The sequence below is a fragment of the Lissotriton helveticus genome, chromosome 1_2 (assembly GCF_964261635.1).
Source record: "Lissotriton helveticus chromosome 1_2, aLisHel1.1, whole genome shotgun sequence".
NCBI lineage: Eukaryota > Metazoa > Chordata > Amphibia > Caudata > Salamandridae > Lissotriton > Lissotriton helveticus.
Window position 1 is genome coordinate 327,501,768 of NC_136058.1, and position 26,496 is coordinate 327,528,263.

A 26,496-nucleotide genomic window follows, 5' to 3' on the forward strand; every position below is an offset into this window, starting at 1 on the left:
TGTTCCACAGTTTCACGGTTGTACTTTCTGGCACAACTTAGTATGATCCTCACACTCTTTCATGATGTACTGATATTTTGTCATTCTGATTTTACTGAAAAGCTGGGGATATAGCTCAGTGGTAGAGCATTTGACTGCAGATCAAGAGGTCCCTGGTTCAAATCCGGGTGTCCCCTCACCCTATTTTGATTCTGTTGTTTGTAATTGGGACTTTTCATCAATTCCATTTGGATCATCTTTGACAGAGTCAGTGTTCCCTTGGATATTGCCCTTTAATAGCATTTCAGTGTTTCCTGCTCAAAACCTGTGAGTAAATGCAGTTTTTAACACTCTGCTTGGTATTCCCTTTGGGAAATTTCTGAAACATCATTGATCAATTTTGGAATTCGGCTCTTCCTTTCACAGCACTAAACAAAGGGAATGGACTATGAAACCAATTGACAACTTTGTTATACTGTTTGGTGCTTTCTTGTATTGCACTGAAGAAATGGCGTATAAAACTTGGCAGCGAAGCAGTCAATCTATTTCTCATTTCACCTGTGTCTTCAGTCTTACATATATTCCACCTCTTCTCTGTGCATGCAAAGTATGTGTTTGTTTGAAGCACTTCATTTTTGTGCAACGTAGGAACTATTTAATTTCTCCTTAATAGCTCTGCCTACTTTCAAGATGTACGAACTATCATTGCAGTTGCAAGAAGGCTGGTCTGAAGAATCAGGCCATTTGCAAACGCAAAATGGCTTTTTCTGATGTATTAAATGGAAGGTATTCGAAAGGGGTGTTTGGGTGTACCTTCCAAATACCGAATTGTAGTGGTACGTAGAAATGTTTTTCTACCATACTTTGGCCAAAAACAATCATACTTCATCACCATCTCCGTGATTGTGGTAACCAATCCTCAAATGATAAGGTGTCCCGTAAAAATCTCTTCCCCTTTAAGAATGTTTCAAAACAATCATTGTATGTAGAGGCATTGGTCCTATGTACCACTGCCTATTCAAATAAAATCACAATGAAACAAATAAATCTGTTTTTTAAATGATCCAGTTTTCCTTTAATAAATAATATTAAGGACTACTTCTCCTGTTCCACAGTTTCAAGGTTGTATTTTCTGGCACAACTTAGTATGATCCTCACACTCTTTCATGATGTACTGATATTTTGTCATTCTGATTTTACTGAAAAGCTGGGGATATAGCTAAGTGGTAGAGCATTTGACTGCAGATCAAGAGGTACCTGGTTAAAATCCTGGTGTCCCCTCACCCTATTTTGATTCTGTTGTTTGTAATTGGGACTTTCCATCAATTCCATTCGGATCATCTTTGACAGAGTCAGTGTTCCCTTGGATATTGCATTTTAATGGCATTACAGTGTTTGCTTCTCAAAACCTGTGAGTAAATGCAGTTTTTAACACTCTGCTTGGTATTCCCTTTGGGAAATTTCTGAAACATCATTAATCAATTTTGGAATTCGGCTCTTCCTTTCGCAGCACTAAACAAAGGGAATGGACTATGAAACCAATTGACAACTTTGTTATATTCTTTGGTGCTTTCTTGTATTGCACTGAAGAAATGGCGTATAAAACTTGGCAGCGAAGCAGTCAATCTATTTCTCATTTCACCTGTGTCTTCAGTCTTACATATATTCCACCTCTTCTCTGTGCATGCAAAGTATGTGTTTGTTTGAAGCACTTCATTTTTGTGCAACGTAGGAACTATTTAATTTCTCCTTAAAAGCTCTGCCTACGTGCAAGATGTATGAACTATCATTGCAGTTGCAAGAAGGCTGGTCTGAAGAATCAGGCCATTTGCAAACGCAAAATGGCTTTTTCTGATGTATTAAATGGAAGGTATTCGAAAGGGGTGTTTGGGTGTACCTTCCAAATACCAAATTCTAGTGGTACGTAGAAATGTTTTTCCACCATAATTTGGCCCAAAACAATCATACTTCATCACCATCTCCGTGATTGTGGTAACCAATCCTCAAATGATAAGGTGTCCCGTAAAAACCTCTTCCCCTTTAAGCATGTTTCAAAACAATCATTGTATGTAGAGGCATTGGTCCTATGTACCACTGCCTATTCAAATAAAATAACAATGAAACAAATAAATCAGTTTTTTAAATGATCCAGTTTTCCTTTAATAAATAATATTAAGGACTACTTCTCCTGTTCCACAGTTTCAAGGTTGTACTTTCTGGCACAACTTAGTATGATCCTCACACTCTTTCAATATGTACTGATATTTTGTCATTCTGATTTTACTGAAAAGCTGGGGATATAGCTCAGTGGTAGAGCATTTGACTGCAGATCAAGAGGTCCCTGGTTCAAATCCTGGTGTCCCCTCACCCTATTTTGATTCTGTTGTTTGTAATTGAGACTTTTCATCAATTCCATTTGGAACATCTTTGACAGAGTCATTGTTCCCTTGGATATTGCACTTTAATAGCATTTCAGTGTTTCCTGCTAAAAACCTGTGAGTAAATGCAGTTGTTAACACTCGGCTTGGTATTCCCTTTGGGGAATTTCTGAAACATCATTGATCAATTTTGGAATTCGGCTCTTCCTTTCACAGCACTAAACAAAGGGAATGGACTATGAAACCAATTGACAACTTTGTTATACTATTTGGTGCTTTCTTGTATTGCACTGAAGAAATGGCGTTTAAAACTTGGCAGCGAAGCAGTCAATCTATTTCTCATTTCACCTGTGTCTTCAGTCTTACATATATTCCACCTTTTCTCTGTGCATGCAAAGTATGTGTTTGTTTGAAGCACTTCATTTTTGTGCAACGTAAGAACTATTTAATTTCTCCCTAAAAGCTCTGCCTACGTGCAAGATGTACGAACTATCATTGCAGTTACAAGAAGGCTGGTCTGAAGAATCAGGCCATTTGCAAACGCAAAATGGCTTTTTCTGATGTATTAAATGGAAGGTATTCGAAAGGGGTGTTTGGGTGTACCTTCCAAATACCGAATTGTAGTGGTACGTAGAAATGTTTTTCCACCATAATTTGGCCCAAAACAATCATACTTCATCACCATCTCAGTGATTGTGGTAACCAATCCTCAAATGATAAGGTGTCCCATAAAAACCTCTTCCCCTTTAAGAATGTTTCAAAACAATCATTGTATGTAGAGGCATTGGTCCTATGTACCACTGCCTATTCAAATAAAATAACAATGAAACAAATAAATCTGTTTTTTAAATGATCCAGTTTTCCTTTAATAAATAATATTAAGGACTACTTCTCCTGTTCCACAGTTTCAAGGTTGTACTTTCTTGCACAACTTAGTATGATCCCCACACTCTTTCAATATGTACTGATATTTTGTCATTCTGATGGTACTATAAAGCTGGGGATATAGCTCAGTGGTAGAGCATTTGACTGCAGATCAAGAGGTCCCTGGTTCAAATCCGGGTGTCCCCTCACCCTATTTTGATTCTGTGGTTTGTAATTGGGACTTTTCATCAATTCCATTTGGATCATCTTTGACAGAGTCAGTGTTCCCTTGGATATTGCACTTTAATAGCATTTCAGTGTTTCCTGCTCAAAACCTGTGAGTAAATGCAGTTTTTAACACTCTGCTTGGTATTCCCTTTGAGGAATTTCTGAAACATCATTGATCAATTATGGAATTCGGCTCTTCCTTTCACAGCACTAAACAAAGGGAATGGACTATGAAACCAATTGACAACTTTGTTATACTGTTTGGTGCTTTCTTGTATTGCACTGAAGAAATGGCGTATAAAACTTGGCAGCGAAGCAGTCAATCTATTTCTCATTTCACCTGTGTCTTCAGTCTTACATATATTCCACCTCTTCTCTGTGCATGCAAAGTATGTGTTTGTTTGAAGCACTTCATTTTTGTGCAACGTAGGAACTATTTAATTTCTCCTTAATAGCTCTGCCTACTTGCAAGATGTACGAACTATCATTGCAGTTGCAAGAAGGCTGGTCTGAAGAATCAGGCCATTTGCAAACGCAAAATGGCTTTTTCTGATGTATTAAATGGAAGGTATTCGAAAGGGGTGTTTGGGTGTACCTTCCAAATACCGAATTGTAGTGGTACGTAGAAATGTTTTTCTACCATACTTTGGCCAAAAACAATCATACTTCATCACCATCTCCGTGATTGTGGTAACCAATCCTCAAATGATAAGGTGTCCCGTAAAAATCTCTTCCCCTTTAAGAATGTTTCAAAACAATCATTGTATGTAGAGGCATTGGTCCTATGTACCACTGCCTATTCAAATAAAATCACAATGAAACAAATAAATCTGTTTTTTAAATGATCCAGTTTTCCTTTAATAAATAATATTAAGGACTACTTCTCCTGTTCCACAGTTTCAAGGTTGTATTTTCTGGCACAACTTAGTATGATCCTCACACTCTTTCATGATGTACTGATATTTTGTCATTCTGATTTTACTGAAAAGCTGGGGATATAGCTAAGTGGTAGAGCATTTGACTGCAGATCAAGAGGTACCTGGTTAAAATCCTGGTGTCCCCTCACCCTATTTTGATTCTGTTGTTTGTAATTGGGACTTTCCATCAATTCCATTTGGATCATCTTTGACAGAGTCAGTGTTCCCTTGGATATTGCATTTTAATGGCATTACAGTGTTTGCTTCTCAAAACCTGTGAGTAAATGCAGTTTTTAACACTCTGCTTGGTATTCCCTTTGGGAAATTTCAGAAACATCATTAATCAATTTTGGAATTCGGCTCTTCCTTTCGCAGCACTAAACAAAGGGAATGGACTATGAAACCAATTGACAACTTTGTTATATTCTTTGGTGCTTTCTTGTATTGCACTGAAGAAATGGCGTATAAAACTTGGCAGCGAAGCAGTCAATCTATTTCTCATTTCACCTGTGTCTTCAGTCTTACATATATTCCACCTCTTCTCTGTGCATGCAAAGTATGTGTTTGTTTGAAGCACTTCATTTTTGTGCAACGTAGGAACTATTTAATTTCTCCTTAAAAGCTCTGCCTACGTGCAAGATGTATGAACTATCATTGCAGTTGCAAGAAGGCTGGTCTGAAGAATCAGGCCATTTGCAAACGCAAAATGGCTTTTTCTGATGTATTAAATGGAAGGTATTCGAAAGGGGTGTTTGGGTGTACCTTCCAAATACCAAATTCTAGTGGTACGTAGAAATGTTTTTCCACCATAATTTGGCCCAAAACAATCATACTTCATCACCATCTCCGTGATTGTGGTAACCAATCCTCAAATGATAAGGTGTCCCGTAAAAACCTCTTCCCCTTTAAGCATGTTTCAAAACAATCATTGTATGTAGAGGCATTGGTCCTATGTACCACTGCCTATTCAAATAAAATAACAATGAAACAAATAAATCAGTTTTTTAAATGATCCAGTTTTCCTTTAATAAATAATATTAAGGACTACTTCTCCTGTTCCACAGTTTCAAGGTTGTACTTTCTGGCACAACTTAGTATGATCCTCACACTCTTTCAATATGTACTGATATTTTGTCATTCTAATTTTACTGAAAAGCTGGGGATATAGCTCAGTGGTAGAGCATGACTGCAGATCAAGAGGTCCCTGGTTCAAATCCGGGTGTCCTCTCACCCTATTTTGATTCTGTTGTTTGTAATTGGGACTTTTCATCAATTCCATTTGGATCATCTTTGACAGAGTCAGTGTTCCCTTGGATATTGCACTTTAATAGCATTTCAGTGTTTCCTGCTCAAAACCTGTGAGTAAATGCAGTTTTTAACACTCGGCTTGTTATTCCCTTTGGGAAATTTCTGAAACATCATTGATCAATTTTGGAATTCGGCTCTTCCTTTCACAGCACTAAACAAAGGGAATGGACTATGAAACCAATTGACAACTTTGTTATACTGTTTGGTGCTTTCTTGTATTGCACTGAAAAAATGGCGTATAAAACTTGGCAGCGAAGCAGTCAATCTATTTCTCATTTCACCTGTGTCTTCAGTCTTACATATATTCCATCTCTTCTCTGTGCATGCAAAGTATGTGTTTGTTTGAAGCACTTCATTTTTGTGCAACGTAGGAACTATTTAATTTCTCCTTAAAAGCTCTGCCTACGTGCAAGATGTATGAACTATCATTGCAGTTGCAAGAAGGCTGGTCTGAAGAATCAGGCCATTTGCAAACGCAAAATGGCTTTTTCTGATGTATTAAATGAAAGGTATTCGAAAGGGGTGTTTGGGTGTACCTTCCAAATACCAAATTCTAGTGGTACGTAGAAATGTTTTTCCACCATAATTTGGCCCAAAACAATCATACTTCATCACCATCTCCGTGATTGTGGTAACCAATCCTCAAATGATAAGGTGTCCCGTAAAAACCTCTTCCCCTTTAAGCATGTTTCAAAACAATCATTGTATGTAGAGGCATTGGTCCTATGTACCACTGCCTATTCAAATAAAATAACAATGAAACAAATAAATCTGTTTTTTAAATGATCCAGTTTTCCTTTAATAAATAATATTAAGGACTACTTCTCCTGTTCCACAGTTTCAAGGTTGTACTTTCTGGCACAACTTAGTATGATCCTCACACTCTTTCAATATGTACTGATATTTTGTCATTCTGATTTTACTGAAAAGCTGGGGATATAGCTATGTGGTAGAGCATTTGACTACAGATCAAGAGGTACCTAGTTCAAATCCGGGTGTCCTCTCACCCTATTTTGATTCTGTTGTTTGTAATTGGGACTTCTCATCAATTCCATTTGGATCATCTTTGACAGAGTCAGTGTTCCCTTGGATATTGCACTTTAATAGCATTTCAGTGTTTCCTGTTCAAAACCTGTGAGTAAATGCAGTTTTTAACACTCGGCTTGTTATTCCCTTTGGGAAATTTCTGAAACATCATTGATCAATTTTGGAATTCGGCTCTTCCTTTCACAGCACTAAACAAAGGGAATGGACTATGAAACCAATTGACAACTTTGTTATACTGTTTGGTGCTTTCTTGTATTGCACTGAAGAAAAGGCGTATAAAACTTGGCAGCGAAGCAGTCAATCTATTTCTCATTTCACCTGTGTCTTCAGTCTTACATATATTCCATCTCTTCTCTGTGCATGCAAAGTATGTGTTTGTTTGAAGCACTTCATTTTTGTGCAACGTAGGAACTATTTAATTTCTTCTTAAAATCTCTGCCTACCTGCAAGATGTACGAACTATCATTGCAGTTGAAAGAAGGCTGGTCTGAAGAATCAGGCCATTTGCAAACGCAAAATGGCTTTTTCTGATGTATTAAATGGAAGGTATTCGAAAGGGGTGTTTGGGTGTACCTTCCAAATACCGAATTGTAGTGGTACGTAGAAATGTTTTTCCACCATAATTTGGCCCAAAACAAACATACTTCATCACCATCTCCATGGTTGTGGTAATCAATCCTCAAATGATAAGGTGTCCCGTAAAAACCTCTTCCCCTTAAAGAATGTTTCAAAACAATCATTGTTTGTAGAGGCATTGGTCCTATGTACCACTGCCTATTCAAATAAAATAACAATGAAACAAATAAATCTGTTTTTTAAATGATCCAGTTTTCCTTTAATAAATAATATTAAGGACTACTTCTCCTGTTCCACAGTTTCAAGGTTGTATTTTCTGGCACAACTTAGTATGATCCTCACACTCTTTCATGAAGTACTGATATTTTGTCATTCTGATTTTACTGAAAAGCTGGGGATATAGCTAAGTGGTAGAGCATTTGACTGCAGATCAAGAGGTACCTGGTTAAAATCCTGGTGTCCCCTCACCCTATTTTGATTCTGTTGTTTGTAATTGGGACTTTCAATCAATTCCATTTGGATCATCTTTGACAGAGTCAGTGTTCCCTTGGATATTGCATTTTAATGGCATTACAGTGTTTGCTTCTCAAAACCTGTGAGTAAATGCAGTTTTTAACACTCGGCTTGGTATTCCCTTTGGGAAATTTCTGAAACATCATTGATCAATTTTGGAATTCGGCTCTTCCTTTCACAGCACTAAACAAAGGGAATAGACTATGAAACCAATTGACAACTTTGTTATATTCTTTGGTGCTTTCTTGTATTGCACTGAAGAAATGGCGTATAAAACTTGGCAGCGAAGCAGTCAATCTATTTCTCATTTCACCTGTGTCTTCAGTCTTACATATATTCCACCTCTTCTCTGTGCATGCAAAGTATGTGTTTGTTTGAAGCACTTCATTTTTGTGCAACGTAGGAACTATTTAATTTCTCCTTAAAAGCTCTGCCTACGTGCAAGATGTATGAACTATCATTGCAGTTGCAAGAAGGCTGGTCTGAAGAATCAGGCCATTTGCAAACGCAAAATGGCTTTTTCTGATGTATTAAATGGAAGGTATTCGAAAGGGGTGTTTGGGTGTACCTTCCAAATACCAAATTCTAGTGGTACGTAGAAATGTTTTTCCACCATAATTTGGCCCAAAACAATCATACTTCATCACCATCTCCGTGATTGTGGTAATCAATCCTCAAATGATAAGGTGTCCCGTAAAAACCTCTTCCCCTTTAAGCATGTTTCAAAACAATCATTGTATGTAGAGGCCTTGGTCCTATGTACCACTGCCTATTCAAATAAAATAACAATGAAACAAATAAATCTGTTTTTTAAATGATCCAGTTTTCCTTTAATAAATAATATTAAGGACTACTTCTCCTGTTCCACAGTTTCAAGGTTGTACTTTCTGGCACAACTTAGTATGATCCTCACACTCTTTCAATATGTACTGATATTTTGTCATTCTGATTTTACTGAAAAGCTGGGGATATAGCTCAGTGGTAGAGCATTTGACTGCAGATCAAGAGGTCCCTGGTTCAAATCCGGGTGTCCTCTCACCCTATTTTGATTCTGTTGTTTGTAATTGGGACTTTTCATCAATTCCATTTGGATCATCTTTGACAGAGTCAGTGTTCCCTTGGATATTGCACTTTAATAGCATTTCAGTGTTTCCTGCTCAAAACCTGTGAGTAAATGCAGTTTTTAACACTCGGCTTGTTATTCCCTTTGGGAAATTTCTGAAACATCATTGATCAATTTTGGAATTCGGCTCTTCCTTTCACAGCACTAAACAAAGGGAATGGACTATGAAACCAATTGACAACTTTGTTAAACTGTTTGGTGCTTTCTTGTATTGCACTGAAGAAATGGCGTATAAAACTTGGCAGCGAAGCAGTCAATCTATTTCTCATTTCACCTGTGTCTTCAGTCTTACATATATTCCACCTCTTCTCTGTACATGCAAAGTATGTGTTTGTTTGAAGCACTTCATTTTTGTGCAACGTAGGAACTATTTAATTTCTTCTTAAAATCTCTGCCTACCTGCAAGATGTACGAACTATCATTGCAGTTGCAAGAAGGCTGGTCTGAAGAATCAGGCCATTTGCAAATGCAAAATGGCTTTTTCTGATGTATTAAATGGAAGGTATTCGAAAGGGGTGTTTGGGTGTACCTTCCAAATACCGAATTGTAGTGGTACGTAGAAATGTTTTTCCACCATAATTTGGCCCAAAACAAACATACTTCATCACCATCTCCGTGATTGTGGTAACCAATCCTCAAATGATAAGGTGTCCCGTAAAAACCTCTTCCCCTTAAAGAATGTTTCAAAACAATCATTGTATGTAGAGGCATTGGTCCTATGTACCACTGCCTATTCAAATAAAATAACAATGAAACAAATAAATCTGTTTTTTAAATGATCCAGTTTTCCTTTAATAAATAATATTAAGGACTACTTCTCCTGTTCCACAGTTTCAAGGTTGTACTTTCTTGCACAACTTAGTATGATCCTCACACTCTTTCAATATGTACTGATATTTTGTCATTCTGATTTTACTGAAAAGCTGGGGATATAGCTCAGTGGTAGAGCATTTGACTGCAGATCAAGAGGTCCCTGTTTCAAATCCTAGTGCCACCTCACCCTATTTTGATTCTGTTGTTTGTAATTGAGACTTTTCATCAATTCCATTTGGATCATCTTTGACAGAGTCATTGTTCCCTTGGATATTGCACTTTAATAGCATTTCAGTGTTTCCTGCTAAAAACCTGTGAGTAAATGCAGTTGTTAACACTCGGCTTGGTATTCCCTTTGGGGAATTTCTGAAACATCATTGATCAATTTTGGAATTCGGCTCTTCCTTTCACAGCACTAAACAAAGGGAATGGACTATGAAACCAATTGACAACTTTGTTATACTATTTGGTGCTTTCTTGTATTGCACTGAAGAAATGGCGTTTAAAACTTGGCAGCAAAGCAGTCAATCTATTTCTCATTTCACCTGTGTCTTCAGTCTTACATATATTCCACCTTTTCTCTGTGCATGCAAAGTATGTGTTTGTTTGAAGCACTTCAATTTTGTGCAACGTAAGAACTATTTAATTTCTCCCTAAAAGCTCTGCCTACGTGCAAGATGTACGAACTATCATTGCAGTTACAAGAAGGCTGGTCTGAAGAATCAGGCCATTTGCAAACGCAAAATGGCTTTTTCTGACGTATTAAATGGAAGGTATTCGAAAGGGGTGTTTGGGTGTACCTTCCAAATACCGAATTGTAGTGGTACGTAGAAATGTTTTTCCACCATAATTTGGCCCAAAACAATCATACTTCATCACCATCTCAGTGATTGTGGTAACCAATCCTCAAATGATAAGGTGTCCCATAAAAACCTCTTCCCCTTTAAGAATGTTTCAAAACAATCATTGTATGTAGAGGCATTGGTCCTATGTACCACTGCCTATTCAAATAAAATAACAATGAAACAAATATCTGTTTTTTAAATGATCCAGTTTTCCTTTAATAAATAATATTAAGGACTACTTCTCCTGTTCCACAGTTTCAAGGTTGTACTTTCTGGAACAACTTAGTATGATCCTCTCACTCTTTCATGATGTACTGATATTTTGTCATTCTGATTGTACTATAAAGCTGGGGATAGAGCTCAGTGGTAGAGCAATTTACTGCAGATCAAGAGGGCCCTGGTTCAAATCCGGGTGTCCCCTCACCCTATTTTGATTCTGTGGTTTGTAATTGGGACTTTTCATCAATTCCATTTGGATCATCTTTGACAGAGTCAGTGTTCCCTTGGATATTGCACTTTAATAGCATTTCAGTGTTTCCTGCTCAAAACCTGCGAGTAAATGCAGTTTTTAACACTCTGCTTGGTATTCCCTTTGAGGAATTTCTGAAACATCATTGATCAATTTTGGAATTCGGCTCTTCCTTTCACAGCACTAAACAAAGGGAATGGACTATGAAACCAATTGACAACTTTGTTATACTGTTTGGTGCTTTCTTGTATTGCACTGAAGAAATGGCGTATAAAACTTGGCAGCGAAGCAGTCAATCTATTTCTCATTTCACCTGTGTCTTCAGTCTTACATATATTCCACCTCTTCTCTGTGCATGCAAAGTATGTGTTTGTTTGAAGCACTTCATTTTTGTGCAACGTAGGAACTATTTAATTTCTCCCTAAAAGCTCTGCCTACGTGCAAGATGTACAAACTATTATTGCAGTTGCAAGAAGGCTGGTCTGAAGAATCAGGCCATTTGCAAACGCAAAATAGCTTTTTCTGATGTATTAAATGGAAGGTATTTGAAAGGGGTGTTTGGGTGTACCTTCCAAATACCGAATTGTAGTGGTACGTAGAAATGTTTTTCCACCATAATTTGGCCCAAAACAATCATACTTCATCACCATCTCAGTGATTGTGGTAACCAATCCTCAAATGATAAGGTGTCCCGTAAAAACCTCTTCCCCTTTACGAATGTTTCAAAACAATCATTGTATGTAGAGGCATTGGTCCTATGTACCACTGCCTATTCAAATAAAATAACAATGAAACAAATAGTTGTTTTTTAAATGATCCAGTTTTCCTTTAATAAATAATATTAAGGACTACTTCTCCTGTTCCACAGTTTCAAGGTTGTACTTTCCGGAACAACTTAGTATGATCCTTTCACTCTTTCATGATGTACTGATATTTTGTCATTCTGATTGTAATGTAAAGCTGGGGAAATAGCTCAGTGGTGGAGCATTTGACTGCAGCTCAAGAGGTCCCTGGTTCAAATCCTGGTGTCCCCTCACCCTATTTTGATTCTGTTGTTTGTAATTGGGACTTTCCATCAATTCCATTTGGATCATCTTTGACAGAGTCAGTGTTCCCTTGGATATTGCACTTTAATGGCATTACAGTGTTTGCTTCTCAAAACCTGTGAGTAAATGCAGTTTTTAACACTCGGCTTGGTATTCCCTTTGGGAAATTTCTGAAACATCATTGATCAATTTTGGAATTCGGCTCTTCCTTTCACAGCACTAAACAAAGGGAATGGACTATGAAACCAATTGACAACTTTGTTATACTGTTTGGTACTTTCTTGTATTGCACTGAAGAAATGGCGTATAAAACTTGGCAGCGAAGCAGTCAATCTATTTCTCATTTCACCTGTGTCTTCAGTCTTACATATATTCAACCTCTTCTCTGTGCATGAAAAGTATGTGTTTGTTTGAAGCACTTCATTTTTGTGCAACGTAGGAACTCTTTAATTTCTCCTTAAAAGCTCTGCCTACGTGCAAGATGTACGAACTATCATTGCAGTTGCAAGAAGGCTGGTCTGAAGAATCAGGCCATTTGCAAACGCAAAATGGCTTTTTCTGATGTATTAAATGGAAGGTATTCGAAAGGGGTGTTTGGGTGTACCTTCCAAATACCGAATTGTAGTGGTACGTAGAAATGTTTTTCCACCATAATTTGGCCCAAAACAAACATACTTCATCACCATCTCCATGGTTGTGGTAACCAATCCTCAAATGATAAGGTGTCCCGTAAAAACCTCTTCCCCTTAAAGAATGTTTCAAAACAATCATTGTATGTAGAGGCATTGGTCCTATGTACCACTGCCTATTCAAATAAAATAACAATGAAACAAATAAATCTGTTTTTTAAATGATCCAGTTTTCCTTTAATAAATAATATTAAGGACTACTTCTCCTGTTCCACAGTTTCAAGGTTGTATTTTCTGGCACAACTTAGTATGATCCTCACACTCTTTCATGATGTACTGATATTTTGTCATTCTGATTTTACTGAAAAGCTGGGGATATAGCTAAGTGGTAGAGCATTTGACTGCAGATCAAGAGGTACCTGGTTAAAATCCTGGTGTCCCCTCACCCTATTTTGATTCTGTTGTTTGTAATTGGGACTTTCCATCAATTCCATTTGGATCATCTTTGACAGAGTCAGTGTTCCCTTGGATATTGCATTTTAATGGCATTACAGTGTTTGCTTCTCAAAACCTGTGAGTAAATGCAGTTTTTAACACTCAGCTTGGTATTCCCTTTGGGTAATTTCTGAAACATCATTGATCAATTTTGGAATTCGGCTCTTCCTTTCACAGCACTAAACAAAGGGAATGGACTTTGAAACCAATTGACAACTTTGTTATATTCTTTGGTGCTTTCTTGTATTGCACTGAAGAAATGGGGTATAAAACTTGGCAGCGAAGCAGTCAATCTATTTCTCATTTCACCTGTGTCTTCAGTCTTACATATATTCCACCTCTTCTCTGTGCATGCAAATTATGTGTTTGTTTGAAGCACTTCATTTTTGTGCAACGTAGGAACTATTTAATTTCTCCTTAAAAGCTCTGCCTACGTGCAAGATGTATGAACTATCATTGCAGTTGCAAGAAGGCTGGTCTGAAGAATCAGGCCATTTGCAAACGCAAAATGGCTTTTTCTGATGTATTAAATGGAAGGTATTCGAAAGGGGTGTTTGGGTGTACCTTCCAAATACCAAATTCTAGTGGTACGTAGAAATGTTTTTCCACCATAATTTGGCCCAAAACAATCATCCTTCATCACCATCTCCGTGATTGTGGTAACCAATCCTCAAATGATAAGGTGTCCCGTAAAAACCTCTTCCCCTTTAAGCATGTTTCAAAACAATCATTGTATGTAGAGGCATTGGTCCTATGTACCACTGCCTATTCAAATAAAATAACAATGAAACAAATAAATCTGTTTTTTAAATGATCCAGTTTTCCTTTAATAAATAATATTAAGGACTACTTCTCCTGTTCCACAGTTTCAAGGTTGTACTTTCTGGCACAACTTAGTATGATCCTCACACTCTTTCAATATGTACTGATATTTTGTCATTCTGACTTTACTGAAAAGCTGGGGATATAGCTCAGTGGTAGAGCATTTGACTGCAGCTCAAGAGGTCCCTGGTTCAAATCTGGGTGTCCTCTCACCCTATTTTGATTCTGTTGTTTGTAATTGGGACTTTTCATCAATTCCATTTGGATCATCTTTGACAGAGTCAGTGTTCCCTTGGATATTGCACTTTAATAGCATTTCAGTGTTTCCTGCTCAAAACCTGTGAGTAAATGCAGTTTTTAACACTCGGCTTGTTATTCCCTTTGGGAAATTTCTGAAACATCATTGATCAATTTTGGAATTCGGCTCTTCCTTTCACAGCACTAAACAAAGGGAATGGACTATGAAACCAATTGACAACTTTGTTATACTGTTTGGTGCTTTCTTGTATTGCACTGAAGAAATGGCGTATAAAACTTGGCAGCGAAGCAGTCAATCTATTTCTCATGTCACCTGTGTCTTCAGTCTTACATATATTCCACCTCTTCTCTGTGCATGCAAAGTATGTGTTTGTTTGAAGCACTTCATTTTTGTGCAACGTAGGAACTATTTAATTTCTTCTTAAAATCTCTGCCTACCTGCAAGATGTACGAACTATCATTGCAGTTGCAAGAAGGCTGGTCTGAAGAATCAGGCCATTTGCAAACGCAAAATGGCTTTTTCTGATGTATTAAATGGAAGGTATTCGAAAGGGGTGTTTGGGTGTACCTTCCAAATACCGAATTGTAGTGGTACGTAGAAATGTTTTTCCACCATAATTTGGCCCAAAACAAACATACTTCATCACCATCTCCGTGATTGTGGTAACCAATCCTCAAATGATAAGTTGTCCCGTAAAAACCTCTTCCCCTTAAAGAATGTTTCAAAACAATCATTGTATGTAGAGGCATTGGTCCTATGTACCACTGCCTATTCAAATAAAATAACAATGAAACAAATAAATCTGTTTTTTAAATGATCCAGTTTTCCTTTAATAAATAATATTAAGGACTACTTCTCCTGTTCCACAGTTTCAAGGTTGTACTTTCTTGCACAACTTAGTATGATCCTCACACTCTTTCAATATGTACTGATATTTTGTCATTCTGATTTTACTGAAAAGCTGGCGATATAGCTCAGTGGTAGAGCATTTGACTGCAGATCAAGAGGTCCCTGGTTCAAATCCTGGTGCCCCCTCACCCTATTTTGATTCTGTTGTTTGTAATTGAGACTTTTCATCAATTCCATTTGGATCATCTTTGACAGAGTCATTGTTCCCTTGGATATTGCACTTTAATAGCATTTCAGTGTTTCCTGCTAAAAACCTGTGAGTAAATGCAGTTGTTAACACTCGGCTTGGTATTCCCTTTGGGGAATTTCTGAAACATCATTGATCAATTTTGGAATTCGGCTCTTCCTTTCACAGCACTAAACAAAGGGAATGGACTATGAAACCAATTGACAACTTTGTTATACTATTTGGTGCTTTCTTGTATTGCACTGAAGAAATGGCGTTTAAAACTTGGCAGCGAAGCAGTCAATCTATTTCTCATTTCACCTGTGTCTTCAGTCTTACATATATTCCACCTTTTCTCTGTGCATGCAAAGTATGTGTTTGTTTGAAGCACTTCATTTTTGTGCAACGTAAGAACTATTTAATTTCTCCGTAAAAGCTCTGCCTACGTGCAAGATGTACGAACTATCATTGCAGTTACAAGAAGGCTGGTCTGAAGAATCAGGCCATTTGCAAACGTAAAATGGCTTTTTCTGATGTATTAAATGGAAGGTATTCGAAAGGGGTGTTTGGGTGTACCTTCCAAATACCGAATTGTAGTGGTACAAAGAAATGTTTTTCCGCCATAATTTGGCCCAAAACAATCATACTTCATCACCATCTCAGTGATTGTGGTAACCAATCCTCAAATGATAAGGTGTCCCATAAAAACCTCTTCCCCTTTAAGAATGTTTCAAAACAATCATTGTATGTAGAGGCATTGGTCCTATGTACCACTGCCTATTCAAATAAAATAACAATGAAACAAATATCTGTTTTTTAAATGATCCAGTTTTCCTTTAATAAATAATATTAAGGACTACTTCTCCTGTTCCACAGTTTCAAGGTTGTACTTTCTGGAACAACTTAGTATGATCCTCTCACTCTTTCATGATGTACTGATATTTTGTCATTCTGATTGTACTATAAAGCTGGGGATAGAGCTCAGTGGTAGAGCATTTGACTGCAGATCAAGAGGTCCCTGGTTCAAATCCGGGTGTCCCCTCACCCTATTTTGATTCTGTGGTTTGTAATTGGGACTTTTCATCAATTCCATTTGGATCATCTTTGACAGAGTCAGTGTTCCCTTGGATATTGCACTTTAATATCATTTCAGTGTTTCCTGCTCAAAACCTGTGAGTAAATGCAGTTTTTAACACTCTGCTTGGTATTCCCTTTGAGGAATTTCTGAAACATCATTGATCAATTTTGGAATTCGGCTCTTCCTTTCACAGCACTAAACAAAGGGAATGGACTATGAAACCAATTGACAACTTTGTTATACTTTTTGGTGCTTTCTTGTATTGCACTGAAGAAATGGCGTATAGAACTTGGCAGCGAAGCAGTCAATCTATTTCTCATTTCACCTGTGTCTTCAGTCTTACATATATTCCACCTCTTCTCTGTGCATGCAAAGTATGTGTTTGTTTGAAGCACTTCATTTTTGTGCAACGTAGGAACTATTTAATTTCTCCCTAAAAGCTCTGCCTACGTGCAAGATGTACAAACTATTATTGCAGTTGCAAGAAGGCTGGTCTGAAGAATCAGGCCATTTGCAAACGCAAAATGGCTTTTTCTGATGTATTAAATGGAAGGTATTCGAAAGGGGTGTTTGGGTGTACCTTCCAAATACCGAATTGTAGTGGTACGTAGAAATGTTTTTCCACCATAATTTGGCCCAAAACAATCATACTTCATCACCATCTCAGTGATTGTGGTAACCAATCCTCAAATGATAAGGTGTCCCGAAAAAACCTCTTCCCCTTTAAGAATGTTTCAAAACAATCATTGTATGTAGAGGCATTGGTCCTATGTACCACTGCCTATTCAAATAAAATAACAATGAAACAAATAGTTGTTTTTTAAATGATCCAGTTTTCCTTTAATAAATAATATTAAGGACTACTTCTCCTGTTCCACAGTTTCAAGGTTGTACTTTCCGGAGCAACTTAGTATGATCCTCTCACTCTTTCATGATGTACTGATATTTTGTCATTCTGATTGTACTGTAAACTGGGGACATAGCTCAGTGGTGGAGCATTTGACTGCAGATCAAGAGGTCCCTGGTTCAAATCCTGGTGTCCCCTCACCCTATTTTGATTCTGTTGTTTGTAATTGGGACTTTCCATCAATTCCATTTGGATCATCTTTGACAGAGTCAGTGTTCCCTTGGATATTGCACTTTAATGGCATTACAGTGTTTGCTTCTCAAAACCTGTGAGTAAATGCAGTTTTTAACACTCTGCTTGGTATTCCCTTTGGGAAATTTCTGAAACATCATTGATCAATTTTGGAATTCGGCTCTTCCTTTCACAGCACTAAACAAAGGGAATGGACTATGAAACCAATTGACAACTTTGTTATACTGTTTGGTACTTTCTTGTATTGCACTGAAGAAATGGCGTATAAAACATGGCAGCGAAGCAGTCAATCTATTTCTCATTTCACCTGTGTCTTCAGTCTTACATATATTCAACCTCTTCTCTTTGCATGCAAAGTATGTGTTTGTTTGAAGCACTTCATTTTTGTGCAACGTAGGAACTCTTTAATTTCTCCTTAAAAGCTCTGCCTACGTGCAAGATGTACGAACTATCATTGCAGTTGCAAGAAGGCTGGTCTGAAGAATCAGGCCATTTGCAAACGCAAAATGGCTTTTTCTGATGTATTAAATGGAAGGTATTCGAAAGGGGTGTTTGGGTGTATCTTCCAAATACCGAATTGTAGTGGTACGTAGAAATGTTTTTCCACCATTATTTGACCCAAAACAATCATACTTCTTCACCATCTCAGTGATTATGGTAACCAATCCTCAAATGATAAAGTGTCCCGTAAAAACTTCTTCTCCTTTCAGAATGTTTCAAAACAATCATTGTATGTAGAGGCATTGGTCCTATGTACCACTGCCTATTCAAATAAACTAACAATGAAACAAATAAATCTGTTTTTTAAATGATCCAGTTTTCCTTTAATAAATAATATTAAGGACTACTTCTCCTGTTCCACAGTTTTAAGGTTGTACTTTCTGGCACAACTTAGTATGATCCTCACACTCTTTCATGATGTACTGATATTAGTCATTCTGATTTTACTGAAAAGCTGGGGATATAGCTCAGTGGTAGAGCATTTGACTGCAGATCAAGAGGTCCCTGGTTCAAATCCTGGTGTCCCCTCACCCTATTTTGATTCTGTTGTTTGTAATTGGGACTTTCCATCAATTCCATTTGAATCATCTTTGACAGAGTCAGTGTTCCCTTGGATATTGCACTTTAATGGCATTGCAGTGTTTGCTTCTCAAAACCTGTGAGTAAATGCAGTTTTTAACACTCGGCTTGGTATTCTCTTTGGGAAATTTCTGAAACATCATTGATCAATTTTGGAATTCGGCTCTTCCATTCACAGCACTAAACAAAGGGAATGGACTATGAAACCAATTGACAACTTTGTTATACTGTTTGGTACTTTCTTGTATTGCACTGAAGAAATGGCGTATAAAACTTGGCAGCGAAGCAGTCAATCTATTTCTCATTTCACCTGTGTCTTCAGTCGTACATATATTCCACCTCTTCTCTGTGCATGCAAAGTATGTGTTTGTTTGAAGCACTTCATTTTTGTGCAACGTAGGAACTATTTAATTTCTCCTTAAAAGCTCTGCCTACGTGCAAGATGTACGAACTATCATTGCAGTTGCAAGAAGGCTGGTCTGAAGAATCAGGCCATTTGCAAACGCAAAATGGCTTTTTCTGATGTATTAAATGGAAGGTATTCGAAAGGGGTGTTTGGGTGTATCTTCCAAATACCGAATTGTAGTGGTACGTAGAAATGTTTTTCCACCATTATTTGACCCAAAACAATCATACTTCTTCACCATCTCAGTGATTGTGGTAACCAATCCTCAAATGATAAAGTGTCCCGTAAAAACTTCTTCCCCTTTCAGAATGTTTCAAAACAATCATTGTATGTAGAGGCATTGGTCCTATGTACCACTGCCTATTCAAATAAACTAACAATGAAACAAATAAATCTGTTTTTTAAATGATCCAGTTTTCCTTTAATAAATAATATTAAGGACTACTTCTCCTGATCCACAGTTTTAAGGTTGTTCTTTCTGGCACAACTTAGTATGATCCTCACACTCTTTCATGATGTACTGATATTTTGTCATTCTGATTTTACTGAAAAGCTGGGGATATAGCTCAGTGGTAGAGCATTTGACTGCAGATCAAGAGGTCCCTGGTTCAAATCCGGGTGTCCCCTCACCCTATTTTGATTCTGTTGTTTGTAATTGGGACTTTTCATCAATTCCATTCTTATCATCTTTGACAGAGTCAGTGTTCCCTTGGATATTGCACTTTAATAGCATTTCAGTGTTTCCTGCTCAAAACCTGTGAGTAAATGCAGTTTTTAACACTCGGCTTGGTATTCCCTTTGGGAAATTTCTGAAACATCATTGATCAATTTTGGAATTCAGCTCTTCCTTTGACAGCACTAAACAAAGGGAATGGACTATGAAACCAATTGACAACTTTGTTATACTGTTTGGTGCTTTCTTGTATTGCACTGAAGAAATGGCGTATAAAACTTGGCAGCGAAGCAGTCAATCTATTTCACATTTCACCTGTGTCTTCAGTCTTACATATATTCCACCTCTTCTCTGTGCATGCAAAGTATGTGTTTGTTTGAAGCACTTCATTTTTGTGCAACGTAGGAACTATTTAATTTCTCCTTAAAAGCTCTGCCTACGTGCAAGATGTACGAACTATCATTGCATTTGCAAGAAGGCTGGTCTGAAAAATCAGGCCATTTGCAAACGCAAAATGGCTTTTTCTGATGTATTAAATGGAAGGTATTCGAAAGGGGTGTTTGGGTGTGCCTTCCAAATACTGAATTGTAGTGGTACGTAGAAATGTTTTTCCACCATTATTTGACCCAAAACAATCATACTTCTTCACCATCTCAGTGTTTGTGGTAACCAATCATCAAATGATAGGGTGTCCCGTAAAAACTTCTTCCCCTTTCAGAATGTTTCAAAACAATCATTGTATGTAGAGGCATTGGTCCTATGTACCACTGCCTATTCAAATAAACTAACAATGAAACAAATAAATCTGTTTTTTAAATGATCCAGTTTTCCTTTAATAAATAATATTAAGGACTACTTCTCCTGTTCCACAGTTTTAAGGTTGTACTTTCTGGCACAACTTAGTATGATCCTCACACTTTTTCATGATGTACTGATATTGTGTCATTCTGATTTTACTGAAAAGCTGGGGATATAGCTCAGTGGTAGAGCATTTGACTGCAGATCAAGAGGTACCTGGTTCAAATCCTGGTGTCCCCTCACCCTATTTTGATTCTGTTGTTTGTAATTGGGACTTTCCATCAATTCCATTTGGATCATCTTTGACAGAGTCAGTGTTCCCTTGGATATTGCACTTTAATGGCATTACAGTGTTTGCTTCTCAAAACCTGTGAGTAAATGCAGTTTTTAACACTCGGCTTGGTATTCCCTTTGGGAAATTTCTGAAACATCATTGATCAATTTTGGAATTCGGCTCTTCCTTTCACAGCACTAAACAAAGGGAATGGACTATGAAACCAATTGACAACTTTGTTATACTGTTTGGTCCTTTCTTGTATTGCACTGAAGAAATGGCGTATAAAACTTGGCAGCGAAGCAGTCAATCTATTTCTCATTTCACCTGTGTCTTCAGTCTTAAATATATTCCACCTCTTCTCTGTGCATGCAAAGTATGTGTTTGTTTGAAGCACTTCATTTTTGTGCAACGTAGGAACTATTTAATTTCTCCCTAAAAGCTCTGCCTACGTGCAAGATGTACGAACTATCATTGCAGTTGCAAGAAGGCTGGTCTGAAGAATCAGGCCATTTGCAAACGCAAAATGGCTTTTTCTGATGTATTAAATGGAAGGTATTCGAAAGGGGTGTTTGGGTGTATCTTCCAAATACCGAATTGTAGTGGTACGTAGAAATGTTTTTCCACCATTATTTGACCCAAAACAATCATACTTCTTCACCATCTCAGTGATTGTGGTAACCAATCCTCAAATGATAAAGTGTCCCGTAAAAACTTCTTCCCCTTTCAGAATGTTTCAAAACAATCATTATATGTAGAGGCATTGGTCCTATGTACCACTGCCTATTCAAATAAACTAACAATGAAACAAATAAATCTGTTTTTTAAATGATCCAGTTTTCCTTTAATAAATAATATTAAGGACTACTTCTCCTGATCCACAGTTTTAAGGTTGTTCTTTCTGGCACAACTTAGTATGATCCTCACACTCTTTCATGATGTACTGATATTTTGTCATTCTGATTTTACTGAAAAGCTGGGGATATAGCTCAGTGGTAGAGCATTTGACTGCAGATCAAGAAGTCCCTGGTTCAAATCCGGGTGTCCCCTCACCCTATTTTGATTCTGTTGTTTGTAATTGGGACTTTTCATCAATTCCATTCTTATCATCTTTGACAGAGTCAGTGTTCCCTTGGATATTGCACTTTAATAGCATTTCAGTGTTTCCTGCTCAAAACCTGTGAGTAAATGCAGTTTTTAACACTCGGCTTGGTATTCCCTTTGGGAAATTTCTGAAACATCATTGATCAATTTTGGAATTCAGCTCTTCCTTTGACAGCACTAAACAAAGGGAATGGACTATGAAACCAATTGACAACTTTGTTATACTGTTTGGTGCTTTCTTGTATTGCACTGAAGAAATGGCGTATAAAACTTGGCAGCGAAGCAGTCAATCTATTTCACATTTCACCTGTGTCTTCAGTCTTACATATATTCCACCTCTTCTCTGTGCATGCATAGTATGTGTTCGTTTGAAGCACTTCATTTTTGTGCAACGTAGGAACTATTTAATTTCTCCTTAAAATCTCTGCCTACGTGCAAGATGTACGAACTATCATTGCATTTGCAAGAAGGCTGGTCTGAAGAATCAGGCCATTTGCAAACGCAAAATGGCTTTTTCTGATGTATTAAATGGAAGGTATTCGAAAGGGGTGTTTGGGTGTGCCTTCCAAATACTGAATTTTAGTGGTACGTAGAAATGTTTTTCCACCATTATTTGACCCAAAACAATCATACTTCTTCACCATCTCAGTGTTTGTGGTAACCAATCATCAAATGATAGGGTGTCCCGTAAAAACTTCTTCCCCTTTCAGAATGTTTCAAAACAATCATTGTATGGAGAGGCATTGGTCCTATGTACCACTGCCTATTCAAATAAACTAACAATGAAACAAATAAATCAGTTTTTTAAATGATCCAGTTTTCCTTTAATAAATAATATTAAGGACTACTTCTCCTGTTCCACAGTTTTAAGGTTGTACTTTCTGGCACAACTTAGTATGATCCTCACACTCTTTCATGATGTACTGATATTTTGTCATTCTGATTTTACTGAAAAGCTGGGGATATCGCTCAGTGGTAGAGCATTTGACTGGAGATCAAGAGGTCCCTGGTTCAAATCCTGGTGTCCCCTCACCCTATTTTGATTCTGTTGTTTGTAATTGGGACTTTCAATTAATTCCATTTGGATCATCTTTGACAGAGTCAGTGTTCCCTTGGATATTGCACTTTAATGGCATTACAGTGTTTGCTTCTCAAAACCTGTGAGTAAAAGCAGTTTTTAACACTCGGCTTGGTATTCCCTTTGGGAAATTTCTGAAACATCATTGATCAATTTTGGAATTCGGCTCTTCCTTTCACAGCACTAAACAAAGGGAATGGACTATGAAACCAATTGACAACTTTGTTATACTGTTTGGTGCTTTCTTGTATTGCACTGAAGAAATGGCGTATAAAACTTGGCAGCGAAGCAGTCAATCTATTTCTCATTTCACCTGTGTCTTCAGTCTTACATATATTCCACCTCTTCTCTGTGCATGCAAAGTATGTGTTTGTTTGAAGCACTTCATTTTTGTGCAACGTACGAACTATTTAATTTCTCCTTAAAAGCTCTGCCTGCGTGCAAGATGTACGAACTATCATTGCAGTTGCAAGAAGGCTGGTCTGAAGAATCAGGCCATTTGCAAACGCAAAATGGCTTTTTCTGATGTATTAAATGGAAGGTATTCGAAAGGGGTGTTTGGGTTTATCTTCCAAATACCGAATTGTAGTGGTACGTAGAAATGATTTTCCACCATTATTTGACCCAAAACAATCATACTTCTTCACCATCTCAGTGATTGTGGTAACCAATCCTCAAATGATAAGGTGTCCCGTAAAAACTTCTTCCCCTTTCAGAATGTTTCAAAACAATCATTGTATGTAGAGGCATTGGTCCTATGTACCACTGCCTATTCAAATAAACTAACAATGAAACAAATAAATCTGTTTTTTAAATGATCCAGTTTTCCTTTAATAAATAATATTAAGGACTACTTCTCCTGTTCCACAGTTTTAAGGTTGTACTTTCTGGCACAACTTAGTATGATCCTCACACTCTTTCATGATGTACTGATATTTTGTCATTCTGATTTGACTGAAAAGTTGGGGATATAGCTCAGTGGTAGAGCATTTGACTGCAGATCAAGAGGTACCTGGTTCAAATCCGGGTGTCCCCTCACCTTATTTTGATTCTGTTGTTTGTAATTGGGACTTTTCATCAATTCCATTTGTATCATCTTTGACAGAGTCAGTGTTCCCTTGGATATTGCACTTTAATAGCATTTCAGTGTTTCCTGCTCAAAACCTGTGAGTAAATGCAGTTTTTAACACTCGGCTTGGTATTCCCTTTGGGGAATTTCTGAAACATCATTGATCAATTTTGGAATTCGGCTCTTCCTTTCACAGCACTAAACAAAGGGAATGGACTATGAAACCAATTGACAACTTTGTTATACTGTTTGGTGCTTTCTTGTATTGCACTGAAGAAATGGTGTATAAAACTTGGCAGCGAAGCAGTCAATCTATTACTCATTTCACCTGTGTCTTCAGTCTAACATATATTCCACCTCTTCTCTGTGCATGCAAAGTATGTGTTTGTTTGAAGCACTTCATTTTTGTGCAACGTAAGAACTATTTAATTTCTCCCTAAAAGCTCTGCCTACGTGCAAGATGTACGAACTATCATTGCAGTTACAAGAAGGCTGGTCTGAAGAATCAGGCCATTTGCAAACGCAAAATGGCTTTTTCTGATGTATTAAATGGAAGGTATTCGAAAGGGGTGTTTGGGTGTACCTTCCAAATACCGAATTGTAGTGGTACGTAGAAATGTTTTTCCACCATAATTTGGCCCAAAACAATCATACTTCATCACCATCTCAGTGGTTGTGGTAACCAATCCTCAAATGATAAGGTGTCCCATAAAAACCTCTTCCCCTTTAAGAATGTTTCAAAACAATCATTGTATGTAGAGGCATTGGTCCTATGTACCACTGCCTATTCAAATAAAATAACAATGAAACAAATATCTGTTTTTTAAATGATCCAGTTTTCCTTTAATAAATAATATTAAGGACTACTTCTCCTGTTCCACAGTTTCAAGGTTGTACTTTCCGGAACAACTTAGTATGATCCTCTCACTCTTTCATGATGTACTGATATTTTGTCATTCTGATTGTACTATAAAGCTGGGGATATACCTCAGTGGTAGAGCAGGGGTGTCAAAACCTGTCCTGGCGGGCCGTATCTATGCCAGATTTTTGGGATATCCCCATCTGGGGATCACGGTTCGATCCCCGGCACCGGCGGCAGATTAGCCCAGCACCACGTGACTCTGGAAAATAGCTGGCGCCGCGGCTAGGGAGGCTGACTCTGAAATCTGTAGATCACGGTTCGATCCCCGGCACCGGCGGCAGATTAGCCCAGCACCACGTGACTCTGGAAAATAGCTGGCGCCGCGGCTAGGGCGGCTGACTCCGGAATCTGGAGATCAGGGTTCGAACCCGGCACCGGCCGCAGATTAGCCCAGCACCATGTGACTCTGGGCAATAGCTGGCGCCGCGGCTAGGGCGGCTGACTCCGGAATCTGGGGATCACGGTTCGATCCCAGGCACCGGCGGCAGATTAGCCCAGCACCATGTGACTCTGGGCAATAGCTTGCTAATCTTCCCGACGGCCCCTAGCGCCTAGAGACCCTTAAGGGTGATTGTGCGCTTTACAAATGTGGATTATTATTATTATTATTTTGGCCGATTCCGATCCGGTTCGTAAAAGCACATCTGCCCGAATCTGTCGGACAACCACGTACGCCCGGGAGAGGACTGCCCGGGACCCGTGGAGCCCGTCCTGGTCACTCTGACCTGCCATCGGCCTGGAGAAGGGAGCGCCGGACGCCCGGGGGAGGACTGCCCATGACCCGTGGAGCCCGTCCTGGGCACTCTGACCTGCCGTCGGCCCGGGGAAGGGAGCCCCGGACGCCCGGGGGGAGGACTGCCCGGGACCCGTGGAGCCCATCCTGGGCACTCTGACCTGCCGTCGGCCCGGGGAAGGGAGCCCCGGACGCCCGGGGGAGGACTGCCCGGGACACGTGGAACTCGTCCTGGGCACTCTGACATGCCGCTGACCCGGGGAAGGGAACCCTGGAAGCCCGGGAACTGTGGAGCCCGTCCTGGGCACTCTGACAAGCCGCCGGACCGGGGAAGGGAGCCCCAGACGCCCGGGACCCGTGGAGCCCGTCCTGGGAACTCCGGCATGCCGTTGGCCCGGGGAAGGGAGTCCCAGATACCCGGGACCCGTGGAGCCCGTCATGGGCACTCTGACAAGCCGTTGGCCTGGAGATGGAAGCCCCGGATGCCTGGGGGAGGACTGCCCGGGACCCATGGAGTCCGTCCCGTGTACTTTGCCATGCTGTTGGCCTCCTGGAGATGGGTGCCCCGGACGCCCGGGGGAGGACTGCCCGGGACGTATGGAGCCCGTCCCGGGCACTTTTCCATGCTGTCGGCAGGGATGGAGCCCCGGACGCCCGGGGGACGACTGCCCAAGAGCCATGGAGCCCGTCCTGGGCAATTTGACAAGCCGTTGGCCTGGAGGAAGGAAGCCCCGGGTGGCCTAGGAAGGTGTTACCCAGGCATAGCCCATCTGGTCCCTCTAGCAGAGAACCACCA

The 26,496-nt window shown here is 38.9% G+C and overlaps 9 non-coding genes across 9 annotated transcripts; all 9 read left to right on the plus strand.

The window, feature by feature from the left end:
* Window positions 1–104: 104 nt before the first annotated feature.
* On the plus strand, window positions 105–176 carry TRNAC-GCA (transfer RNA cysteine (anticodon GCA)). The gene has a single exon. It is a non-coding gene; the product is annotated as a tRNA-Cys (tRNA).
* Window positions 177–2,272: 2,096 nt separating this feature from the next.
* TRNAC-GCA (transfer RNA cysteine (anticodon GCA)) lies at window positions 2,273–2,344 on the plus strand. The gene has a single exon. It is a non-coding gene; the product is annotated as a tRNA-Cys (tRNA).
* A 1,012-nt stretch (window positions 2,345–3,356) lies between these two features.
* On the plus strand, window positions 3,357–3,428 carry TRNAC-GCA (transfer RNA cysteine (anticodon GCA)). Its single transcript has one exon. It is a non-coding gene; the product is annotated as a tRNA-Cys (tRNA).
* A 5,346-nt stretch (window positions 3,429–8,774) lies between these two features.
* On the plus strand, window positions 8,775–8,846 carry TRNAC-GCA (transfer RNA cysteine (anticodon GCA)). The gene has a single exon. It is a non-coding gene; the product is annotated as a tRNA-Cys (tRNA).
* Window positions 8,847–18,520: 9,674 nt separating this feature from the next.
* Window positions 18,521–18,592, plus strand: TRNAC-GCA (transfer RNA cysteine (anticodon GCA)). Its single transcript has one exon. It is a non-coding gene; the product is annotated as a tRNA-Cys (tRNA).
* Window positions 18,593–19,604: 1,012 nt separating this feature from the next.
* TRNAC-GCA (transfer RNA cysteine (anticodon GCA)) lies at window positions 19,605–19,676 on the plus strand. The gene has a single exon. It is a non-coding gene; the product is annotated as a tRNA-Cys (tRNA).
* Window positions 19,677–21,772: 2,096 nt separating this feature from the next.
* Window positions 21,773–21,844, plus strand: TRNAC-GCA (transfer RNA cysteine (anticodon GCA)). The gene has a single exon. It is a non-coding gene; the product is annotated as a tRNA-Cys (tRNA).
* A 1,012-nt stretch (window positions 21,845–22,856) lies between these two features.
* On the plus strand, window positions 22,857–22,928 carry TRNAS-GGA (transfer RNA serine (anticodon GGA)). The gene has a single exon. It is a non-coding gene; the product is annotated as a tRNA-Ser (tRNA).
* A 1,012-nt stretch (window positions 22,929–23,940) lies between these two features.
* Window positions 23,941–24,012, plus strand: TRNAC-GCA (transfer RNA cysteine (anticodon GCA)). Its single transcript has one exon. It is a non-coding gene; the product is annotated as a tRNA-Cys (tRNA).
* Window positions 24,013–26,496: the final 2,484 nt, after the last annotated feature.